Source organism: Cryptomeria japonica, chromosome 11 (genome assembly GCF_030272615.1).
Source record: "Cryptomeria japonica chromosome 11, Sugi_1.0, whole genome shotgun sequence".
NCBI classification, from domain to species: Eukaryota; Viridiplantae; Streptophyta; class Pinopsida; order Cupressales; family Cupressaceae; genus Cryptomeria; species Cryptomeria japonica.
In genome coordinates this window covers 158,234,458-158,246,944 of record NC_081415.1, presented here as the reverse complement: position 1 = coordinate 158,246,944, position 12,487 = coordinate 158,234,458, and the positions used below count along the sequence as shown (strand labels likewise).

At 33.3% G+C, this 12,487-nt stretch overlaps 1 long non-coding RNA gene across 1 annotated transcript in view; it reads left to right on the top strand.

Moving 5' to 3' along the window:
• Positions 1-2,548, top strand: part of LOC131066085 (uncharacterized) — a 66,876-nt gene extending 64,328 nt beyond the window's left edge. The window contains exon 7 of the long non-coding RNA XR_009111565.2: positions 2,312-2,548. This is a non-coding gene — a long non-coding RNA (uncharacterized LOC131066085). The remainder of the gene's footprint in view (positions 1-2,311) is intronic.
• The last annotated feature ends 9,939 nt before the right edge of the window (positions 2,549-12,487 follow it).

Below are 12,487 nucleotides of genomic sequence, written 5' to 3'. Positions count from 1 at the left end.
TGCAATTGGTAGACAGGAGATTTAGGTACACTTGTGATTTTGAGTGTTATATATATTTCCTTTGATTTAGTTGATGATTTGTATGATTCAATATGATATAGATACTAATATGGATCTTTTTCTCTGTGTATGCAATGCATGTACTAGAGTGGCTTGGGATTATATAGCAAGCACTAATAGAGACCATCTTCGATGTTTAGATGGCGAACATATTCCTAGGTGCTTACCGAACTTACGAGTTAGTCAGGCGACATGTCCAATTGTTCGAGCCCATAGCACAGGGTAAAAGCGCAAAGTTGTGTCACACTTTTATAAGGGAAATGGGCAATGTTGATTCAACTTTTTAAATTGAATCAATAGAAAGTGAAATATGTGTTTTGAATTTTGAAATGATATAAACTAATAAATTGTATTTTTTTTTGTGTATTCTATGTTTGTAATTTAAAAAAAAAAATTTAAAGTTTTTTTATAATATAACTTATAAAGTAAACGCTGGTTTAGTTGCTGATAACATACTAAAATTGAAGTTACACGGGGCATCACACTTTTTATAGTAAATTTTACGTTTTTTTCTTTAATTTTTTTGTGTATATTGATAACTTGAAACTGTAGTGCAAAAATATATTTTCAACAATTTTTTACATATATATTTTTCAATAAATTTGAAAATTTGTGTGTACTGAAATATAACTCTTTCGATTTGGCATCACCTTTTTTCTTAATTATTTATCCAAATTAGAAAAATAATTATATCATCTTGACATAGACTCTTTTCTCTAGTGGGTGAACTCACAATACTGCTTCCCACTTTTTGAGCAACTTTGACACTTAGATGAACATTTTGAAAAAAACCTTCACTTTTCGATACCTATAACTTTTAAACCGTTAAGAATTTTAAGATGATGTCAACTAATGATTTGTAACATCTTGTCTGTAGATTTTAAATATATTTTTTCAATTTTTTTAAAATGAAATTTTATTGATTTTTCCATCTCCCTCAAAAAGTAATTTTTGACAACAAACAACATTTTTTAAGAGTGATGTGCATCTTGAAATGTATAATTTTTTTTGTATAAATGATAAAAACTTAATTCTTTTGAATTTTGGTTTGCAACATCAATACCCAGGGCATGCAGTTGGTTTGATAGTGATATGTTGAATATTTTTTCATTTTATTAAGTTTTGAAGTTTGACTAATTATAATATAGGTATATGTGTACATTTGATAGTGATATATTGAATATTTTTCATTTTATTAAGTTTTGAAGTTTGACTAATTATAATATAGATATAGGTGCACATTTGAACACATAACTTGTTCTTTATATATTCAATTTTATTTATTTATTGTTAGAAATAAGACATTAATACCTAGGGCATAGATTTTTTTTAGAATTATTTTTCTATTTTTCCCAATGTGTTGATCAAAGAAGTTGATGTTTGGTGAAAAACCTACATTCATAAGTAATAAAACAAAAATATATTAATGAAATTAAATATATTAAAAATTATACTATTTGGAAAGCTTATAATAAGGACTAAATACTTAAAAAAAAACTTCTAAATGAATTGATTTGACCCCCCAAAAGCTAATGTAAAATTGGTTTTTTATCAGCATTTGATAGATGCAAAGGAGACTCCATTGCGAGTATGATTTAGAAATAAAGAGGTTCTATCGAAGAAATTTTGATCTAAGAGCTTTTGATCTAACTCTCTTCAATTAATTATTTCAAATGGGACCTCTTAAAGATTAAATCATTACATTTTATAAAAAATGTATGATTTCAACAAAAATCAAGATGTGTCAAAAAGTGGGAACAAGTATTGTGAGTTCACCCTAGTGCATTTATTTTTTTCGAAAATTTTAAATAAATTATAATATTTTTCTTTTAAAAGATAATTAAATTTATATTTTAGTGCTGATGACCTACTTTCAATAAAAATAAAATATAAAATATAAAAACTAAATGAAATATATATATATTTTGGAAAATTCACTTATAGATTTATAAAAGGATATTTTTACATTTCAAAAAAAATATTATTTATAAGAGTACGAGTTGTTGAAACATCAAGTTTTTCAAAATAAAAATAAAAGTTGGTAATTATATATCCAAAGTGGTATAATTTATACATTTAGTAGACAATTCCAATTGGAAAAGTTGTGGTTCATATATAAGATATCTATAAAGAATCTCTATAGACCATATGTTTGACTAAAATTAATTTTTAGTTAGAATTACTTAAATTCATTTATGATGATAAGTAGGTCTTAAACATGACACAATTTTGTGCTTTTAATTGACTATAGACAACTTACGAGGAGGCACAAGTCAATTTGGTATAGAGAGGTAAGACAAGTGAGCATCGTCATGGGGCAGAGTGATCGTGCCATTGTGGAGATTTGGACTATCCTCTTGGATATAGATTTGGGCATAAATCTGGTAGAAAAATATTGTCCTATTGATAGACTATACCATAGATGATGGCAAAGTTGAGGGGATTCCATACCAGGAGTGCTTTAGCTACTCGATCTTAGTCCTATTGATTCCATCAACTAGCATGCATAGATCGAGATCCTCTAGTGCGTGTAGGCTCCAAGATCTGTGCACCAGGAGGATTGTGAGCCCAATTTTTTTTACGTAGATAAACTTTTGATATAGATACATTAATCCTAGACTTGACGATGCATATAATTCTTTACACACACACACACACACACACACACACACACCCATGTAGTCATATACACGTATATCAACATCACGTGTTTTTGTAGTGATGTAACATATGTACATTCAAACTTATACATTGATATATAGATGATGATTTGATTCTACCATCACTTGTGTTTTTATGGGTGTATGCATTTGATTTCATGTATATTATGGATGCTTATGTGATGCGTGACTAGATTAAATGCTATGATCATTTCATTTCACACATGTTAAACACATGCTTAATTAAAATACCATGATGATCTAATATGATATGATGATGTAGATGTATGGTTTAATGTCATGCCTTATTCAAAATAAATAAAAGAACATGCCAAATAAATGATAAATTAGAAAATAAATGACTTAACAAAATAAGACCTTGATATCATGCATAGAAATAAAACATACATGTCTAAATTTTAAATAATGAAATTAATTATACAAATGTATACATCATAACATAGGAAATACTTGCAGCTTCACTCCCTTGAATCTATTAATGATACCGAAGCAGGGTTCTTACCGCCTGATCTTTCTCTTCACAGTCCCAATGACAGTAGTGCCTGGACTGTTGTTTGTCTTAGGCGAAAGGGGAATTCTTCCTTGCTCCCCCTTACCCCTCCTTGCTCGGGTGTCCCTATCCCTCCTTAAGTTGGGTTTGGGTTGTTTTTGAATTGTAAGGTTTTAGTTGTTGTAAAAGTGTTATTTATAGTCTCTGACTATGTAAAGGGTTGGCATCCTAGTTAACACTGCTTTTTTAATCAAAACATAGGAAACAAAAGAATGCATTAATGAAGGAATGTCATAACATAACTAACTTAAGGTTCTAAGTATCATGCACGTGACACACATGGTAATTCTATGCATAGTATTGATGCAAGTGTGTGGCATTTACAGGTTCTTTTAGTGGTGTACCATCCATGTGAAATTGACCGTAGGCACCAAAATTGTAAACGAACGTGACTATGTATTGATTGAATCAATTAGGACTAAATTGTTCCTTTATATCTGGTAACACATTTACATTTCTATGATCATTATAGCAAACAAGTTTACCTATTTTGAAAGTATGAGAGAGAACATTTTAATTGTACTAATATGCTGAAGGGCCTCTAGTCAATGCTTGTCAAGCAACTCAAGCTAATTGAGAAGGTGAGTATGATAGGTGTCATCATCAATTAACCCCATAAAGGAAACTCACAAGGAGGAATTTCCAACTTTAGAGGCATGATTGCATCAACATTAAACACAAGGTTGTTGGGCATAGTTCTAGTAGTCGTACGAACACTCATGCAATATGCTCACAATTCATATGCTAACTAAGAATGCCAATTCTTATCATGCTTATTAACTATCTTATGCAAATCTTTTCAATGGTGTTATTTGATGCTTCAACTTTACCATTGGATTTAAAATGGATAACAATAATAACGATATTGAAAGGCTAAATGAATTCAACTACAAAACTCTAGCCTAACAACAACAAAGATCCACCATAACATATGAAGATTACCTAAGACAATGCAAATCAAATGAAATCACAAAGATTATACCATCACATGTCCAATAGGGTTTGGATCTCCATTCTTCCTATCTCCATTGATCTTGCTTGATATATTTGCTCTCAGATTTTATGTGCACAAGAGCTCAATAAAGAACATTATGTGGTTGCAAGTAGGATCATAGTGTAGTCAAGTGCATAAAATTCATTAGCCAGGGTTGATAATGAAGGAAGTATCTCCTTATATAGAAGACACTATATGAAATGGAGGGATAAGATTGAGAGGTGTAAAAGAAGGTCGGCTATGATTAGAGGGTAGGTAGAGGAAATAATAAAATAATGAAAGGGGTAGGTAGTGTATGAATTAAGAGATGAATGACATGTGTCATGGGTAGAAAAGGTTAATGAATTAATTAAATAAATAAAGATTTATTTAATTAATAGAAGAAGTGGGATCAATTAAATAAATAAGATCTTTATTTAATTTAGGAAAATGATAATTTAAATAAATAAATGTATTTATTTAAATGAGAAATAAGGCTAAAAGAGGATAAATGAATTAATTAAATAAATAAAGATTTATTTAATTAATAGAAGAATTAAGCTAAGATTTATTTAATTAGACTGGACAATTTTGGGTGTCTACAGTAAGGTGTAAAAAATTGATGTTGAATATGAAATTTATCGTGGAATTGTTTGACCTCCTTGTTTTTAAATGAAATACCATCATCACAAACAAGGTTTGAAGGCAATCCAAAACGGGAAATGATGTTGTTTAGAAGAAAGTTATGAATTGCTTTAGAAGTAGTGAAACTTAGCAGGATAGCTTCAACCCATGTCGTAAAGTAATTTGTAGCGGTTATAGTGAAGGTGTGTCCTTTAGAAGAAGGGGGAGATATTTTCCTAATAATGTCAAGTTCGAAAGTTTGAAACGCCAGGTAGAAGTTTGAGTTTAGAGATACTGTGCAAGAGCTTGTATGAGATTGCTATGTTGCTAACCTTGAGGACGTTTCTTGACAAAGGAAAATGAATCATGTTCTATTGTTTGCTAGTATTATCCCATATAAATCAATTTGTGAATTGTCTTCTACAACTGTCTTCTACAACTTAAATGAGCTTCTTAAAGGGTGATGGGTATCTTGGCTTTAATTAGACTTCAAAGAAGAAGACCATTATAAGATTTATGATAAAGAATACTAGATAAGATGATATATCAAGCTACAAGTTTTTGAATCTAGACACGAGTATTCTTACTAGTGTTGTCGGGAAAACTTAAATACTTTAGATAATTATACATATGAGAAAACCATTCTCTTGAGTGTATGTTAGCAAACATATGACTATTGAATTCAAGTTGATTAGAAACAATGGGAGAGTGGAGAACGTTCACCACAATGTAATATTTGTCTACACTATAGTCAAAGTGTGCATAGGAGGTTGTGCTCACCATCGCATCTAGATGACAATGCCCTATTCTAGATATGCTATCTAGATGGACTCAATTTTATGAGTGAGAAAAAATAAATAATAAACTCAAATTAAAATCCAATTATACAATAAACTCCTGAAAAACCCCCTAATAAATTAAAATCTCATTCCATCAAATACATTTAAGTCATACCACATTAAAATATTGGATTACTTCCACAATACCAAATTACCATAGATGCATGTAATAAATGACCAACTATCTGGAGATGCACAAACAATCATTATGAGTCGAATCAACATGTCGAATGGGTATCTGAGATCTACCAACTACGGTTGTCGAGGCGCAAAACCATAAAATAATTAAAATAGTAAAATTTGGGGAATTGCCTTAATTAGGGGCACAAGTTTTGGGTTGGGATAATTGGCCAATGTCCAATCTCCTATTAACCACCATCGGGGATGCAAACACGCTCAGAGCTATGGAGCCAGGTGGAGTAGATGCGTTGCACCTATTGTCATTGAAGCCTTTACACGTCCAGTGCACATACTTATGCATATATAAATAATCAAATACCTCAAATCATTGAAGGGGATTTTAACATCATATGGATTCTCATATAATTGAATGGTACGATATCATCCTTTTCACTTCTAATTACCAATTAAACTTTCATAATAATAATTTCATTTAGTTACCTCCATAAATAACATCATCAATATTATTCCTCTATTCCCTAAATTAGGTCAACGCCATTAAAAAATAAAATAAAAGATGATTTATTACTTTTAATCAACTAATCCAATTAACATCATTTATCTCATTGTAATCATGACTCATAAAAATTTCACATATGATAACACCAAATCATGCAATATGTCTATCTAAATCATTAAAGCACAAGATGTCTAGATTATGCCATAACAACAACCCAATGAGTCATGTATCCAACCAATTATGCAATGGTTCTCACAACTAGGCACAAGGAAGCAATCATGCATCTCAATGCAGTAAAATAATCAAGGTCACCACGAAGCAGTCCAATACATCACTGGTCTAGTATTATCATGAACATATATCAAAGTAGAGCATAAGATAACAATCAAAATCACATACAACACAACAATGAAGAGTCCAAAACAAGATCAATCACCACAAAAAGGTTCACATTCAATCTGCAAGAGGTACAATCCATGGGCATAAAGCCAAGTCCACATAAAGAAGTATGCAATGCAAAAAGTAGACGATTCATCCTAATTCACCATAATTCATCGATCTTGTGTCTTCAAAATTTGTTGTCATTACTGAAATCATTAATTTAATTTCCCTTTTTAAGCTATTTTGGAGTTTCAAGGGCAATAAGGATATTGTGGAGTTTAAAGGGGATGTTGGATACGAAATATTGTAACTTTTGGGTTTCAAAATAATGTCATTGCTTATTTTAAATGCAGTTAAAGAGTAATTGTTGACTTTTCAAGAACTAAAGTCATCGTGAGATTTGGGATGTAACTGTATGTTGACCATATATTGTTACATTCCCATACTAAAGATATTACAAATATTTTAAAGCTATTTCAAGAATTCAATGTATAGGTGGATTGGAAAGATTTGGTGAAGATGTGGATATTGACAAAGTGATGTCATATTCCTAATGTTTATGCTAGGTTTGGATATTTCAATATTGTAAAACCTAATAGATTGAACCACTAAAAGCCTAGTCCTACACAATGGAATCCAACATAAAACCAATGAAAAACCTAAGATCATGCAAGAACATAAAATAAAAGAGATTATACCATTCACATGCACTAAGGGCTTATCATCATTGTCCTCCCATCTTCATTGAGCTTGCTTGATATCATGGTTGCTCTCAAATTTTATGTGCACAAGAGCTCAATATAGAATGGATGTGGTTAAGTATGCAACTCGACAAAGTGTAGATACTTCAATTAATTGATTGTATAGAAAGATAGGGAAAGCGATCTCTTTTATAGAGAGCACCCTAGAAATGGAGGACTGGGATTAAGATGTGGAGAGATAAATGGTCGTTTCTGATTAGAGGGTAGCTATAGAAGATAAGAAAATATTAGAGATGTGGTTAAAGCTAACTTAAAAGATGAATGACACTTGTCATGGGGGAAAAGGTTAATGAATTAATTAAATAAATAAAGATTTTTTTAATTAATAGAAGTAGGGCCAATTAAATAAATAAATTATTATTTTAATTCAGGGAAAGAATAGTTTAAAAAATAAAAATATTTATTCAAATTGGGAAAGGCTAGAAGAGGCTTTATGAATAAATCAAATACATCAAGATTTATTTAATTAATAGAAGGCTTAGTTAAAATAATTAATTAAATAAAAATATTTATTTAATTAGGCTTGGAAAATTGTAGGTGTCTACATTTTGCCCAAAACAATGCAGCTTGTCACCTTATTTTAAATAAAACTAATACATTGATACAATAGGTTACCCCTAGTAAGGACGACAACATGTCGCCTTGGAAGATTGGGTGAATTTTTTTCTAAAAACTTCGACAATCTCCCGATAAGGAAAAAAAAAGACTAAGATAGGTTAAGTAGGTGAAAAAGGCAATGACGGGTGAAAATGGGGTTTTGAGGGATCACGACGACCATTGGGGGTCACCATGGGCACTTAGGGTTTTCATACCTATAAATAAGAGGGTTGGATAAGGACCACTTCATTTGCATCAATTACTTTCATTGATCAAGGCGTTGAGTGAAGTAGAGCTAAAGAGATGAGCAGTGGAGCTATGGCGAGGTGATTTCACAGGTTCGAGCGAATCCGACAGAACGAGCGATCAAAGGAGTATGGGGAGTCGGTGCATACATTCTCACCCTTTTGATTTCATGCATTTGTTGGGTCATGTTGGTTCCCAAACCAACAGTCCCCAAGTTCTAGAGGAATTGCCACTAACTCATCGACAAACTTTGGGAAGGATTTGGCCAACTGAACAAGACTTAGTCACAGGAATGCGGTATCATACTCTTTTGGCTCTACGAGACCAAGTCGGGTGAACCTATGCAGTGTCTAACAACTTTCAACTTCAAAACACTTTGGACACTACAACTTACAACAAATCATCCCAATGAAAATTTACTAAGGAAGATGGTTTAACTCCTAGTTTTGGCTTTAACCTTAGTTTCTAAGCATCTATGCACTTCATTGAGGAGGGTTTCTACACTAATCCTACTCCTAATGCAGAAAAGAAAACATAAAATAAAAGAGATTTTAAATATGAAAAGGTTCTTAAAACTGAAAACAACTCCATGACCAGTGCCTTGTATGTGTAGCAGAGTTAACTTCACAATATGCAAATTTAACATCCAAATAGGGTAACATGCAACCATTGAGCTTGAAATGTTAATGCATTACACCAACATTCTCCCTTTTGGTTTCCCCAACAACCATACTTGAAAATGCCACATATACACAACACTATTTCTATACCTTGAAGAAGCAAATTAATCTCTTCCTTGAAGAGAAGCAAACAACAAGATATATACCTGACTTGCATGGACAAGACAAAAAATCCTTGATCATTTCATTTCATAAAATAGAGCATACATTAGATAGACAACTGCAAATAAAACCTCTAAATCTGCTTGTATTCTGGTTACAATCTGTTTGAAACATTGAAAACTACAAATTGAAAGAAAACTCTAACTGACATTAAAACTTGCACTATATGCATGGAAACCTTGCTTCCAGAATGAGAATTACATTCAGAATCCTCAAAAACTGAGAAGAAGAAGAAAGATATACGTCAAAAGAAGAAAACCTAATCAAAACCCTAAAGGCATCTTGAGAATTGACTTGTCTTCTTCTTGAAATCTACATTTCAAATCAGCTCCTCTTCTTCTTTCAAAATTTGCTAAAACTAGCACCTGCACCCCGCTGGAAAACTGAGTTGAAAATCTGAAAATACCCCTTATGTTGCACTTGTCAACTCAATTCTTGCACTTTGGCCAAAGTTTTCCACATTTAGCTCCTGTTGCAGGAACTCTCTTTTCTCTCTATAATATGAAAACTGAAGAAAGTGTTATGATGAAAGTCAAAAAATGACTTTTAGTTGCACTTTTCCCCCTTGGGTTAGAAAATAAAAAATCTTCCCACAGCTGGAGATGACATGTCACTTTCATCTCTGCACATATACCTCTGAGTGAAAAATGAAATAATCCCCCTTTGTTTGAAATATCTCCCTTACTGAATAAAATACCAATTGAGCACCTTTTTCCATATCTCCCCTTGGATAAAATGATTTCCACCTCTTTGATTTGCTCATGATGTTTTCATGGAAAACAATTACTCCATTGTTATAGACCACTTCGCGAGGGGAAAAATAATACGGTCCTCAGTAAATCCCTCTTCCACATAAACATTTTGATAATACTGCACTTTATATTTACTGATGAAAAACTGTTACCATATGTCATCACTGTTCTTGTAAAACCATTTTACCCCCCTTTTAGAAGAAATGCCTCGTGAGAAACCATCTTCATCACAAGAAATTATACATTTAGTGGTTAAAGATGACAATATCTCCCTTTGTTTTGTTTTTTGCATATGGTTATTTTGTTTTGATAAAATGGTCATCCCCACTGCATACCCCCTTTTGTGTATTTGTTTGGTCTTAGGGAACGAGCACATGTCCCCTCATAGAAAGGAAATCAGAAAAGTGTTTGCATTATTTCACCTTCTACATATCAATACAACTCAAAGCATAACATTGAGCATTTCAAAATCACCATTTGAGGGCATTTTCCACTTTGTCTTTGCTAAGAAACAAGTGTGAACCTTGGTTTAAACCCGCCATTCTACCTAACCTGTGCATACCCTATCTCCAAGTTTCTTCGCTGCTGTGGGTGTGGAGCTTAGCAATACGTCAACGTGTGCATCTGCATGAAAATCCCTTTGAACAAATATATTTTATGCATATCCTACAATTGATGCATCTTTGGGATGACATCGTCTTTGAGGAACACGACCATCTATGTGCATCTTATCTGTGGGTTGGCAATTATCCATGGCCCGCTCCAACGGATCCCATCTTGCCATAGGTAAGTAATGCCTATGCACCCATCGTGGCTTGAGGTTTTATGCTTGCCCATATTTGTTTGAAATTTTCTAAAGCCTTTTCATCAGATAAACTCTCTGTGCATACGCTGTAATCACCGCTTTCCATTGAGTCTGTGAGACAGACCACGTCCCTTGACTGGGATTCCACCTTCGTACAACTCAAGAGCCCTGTCTGTAATTCTACATTCATTTGCATATAGGTTAGACACATTCTCAGGATAGCGTATATGTATTCGTTGCTTCACAAATTTCTACAGTCAAAAGACATTGCAACAATTATTCAATACCCGTGGAACTAAAAGCTTTTGATGCTTCTTCCTTGAGTAATATAAAATTGCTTCGTTGTTATACATAGTGTTAAAATGCTTCACCCTTCCTTCAACTTCATGGTATACATAGTGCTAAATTGCTTTAGCCTTCGTTTCAACTTCATGGCATTTCATGGATTTACGCCTCCTTGAGGCATTTTCAATATGCAACCATAGTCACATAATTTATTCATTATAGACTGCTATTGTCGGGACATGGTCTTCCACCGCTGGCAATTAGGCTTGAACATACCCCTCGTGATTCGGCCTTCCACATTCATGAATACTGCAGGATTCGGGGAAAAATGTGTTCTCGGAGCAAACATTTAGCAAGTCGTGATAGCCCAATCTGTGACTCCACATTCTGATTGTTTCATTGATTTACATCACATTATGCTCAAACAGTCACATCGTCCATTTCTCAAATCACCCCTATCGATTCCTCAGTGTGAAATTTTTTAGTTTTCATTGTGCTTCCATACCCGCAATAAACAAATCAATGCAAACTATTTGTACCTCCAATGTTGCTTCTGAAACTTTGTGTCACCATCATTGGCGAAATCTCAAAATTTCTTCATTTTTGGGCACTGTGGGTGATCTCTCCATCTCTTTCGCTTCCCTAGACTTAATTCACTCCTCACAATGCCATCTCTAGCTAATGCCCTAATTGTATTTGCCTCTCGTGAGCTTTCCTCTGTGACCTCTTGTTATCTTGCATTGTGTTTTCCAAGCCACACCTGCCCTTGCAGGATGGCAGGAGGAGAGGGCTCTTTGTTGTCTTTCTTGTCCCGCGCTTGACTTTGGCATCTTCAGCGCCTCATGCGCGATGGCAAGGAAGCTAAGCCTCCCTTCCCGCTAGGCTGCAGTCCATCCCTTGCTTGATGAAATATCTTGCGGGGTAATGAAGACAGTAACCCTCTTCCTTTCCCGCCAGCCCGCGTGAGCTCATTGTCTTCTCTTGACACTTTGTAGGATGAAAATTTTGAAGATTTTGTAAAGCCTCTTGATTTTGGGCCCTCATCATAATTTGCTAGGCTTACTAATTTTTTTTTCTTCTACTCATTTCCTTGCGAAGGTGATTTTTTTTTAAATTGCAACATATCTTCAATTTGCACTTTATGCCCACGCCCCGCCTCCCCCCCCTTCAAGGAAAATAGTGAAAACTATAGGGAATTTTTACTCCATTCTGATCCTTTACCCTTGCGGGCCCACCAAATTTCTGCCACAATGAAGGCATTAGAAATTAAATCATTAAAAGATTTTAAAAAGTCTCTTATGGCCACCACTTAATCATTTTTAATATTCCTTTTCCCTTTACCTAGCCCAATATTTAAACCAATTTGATGATTTAAAAGATTCACTTGTCATTTTTACCATCTAAATCAATTTAAATATAGCATTATTCAAATCCATTTGATTTTGAATAAT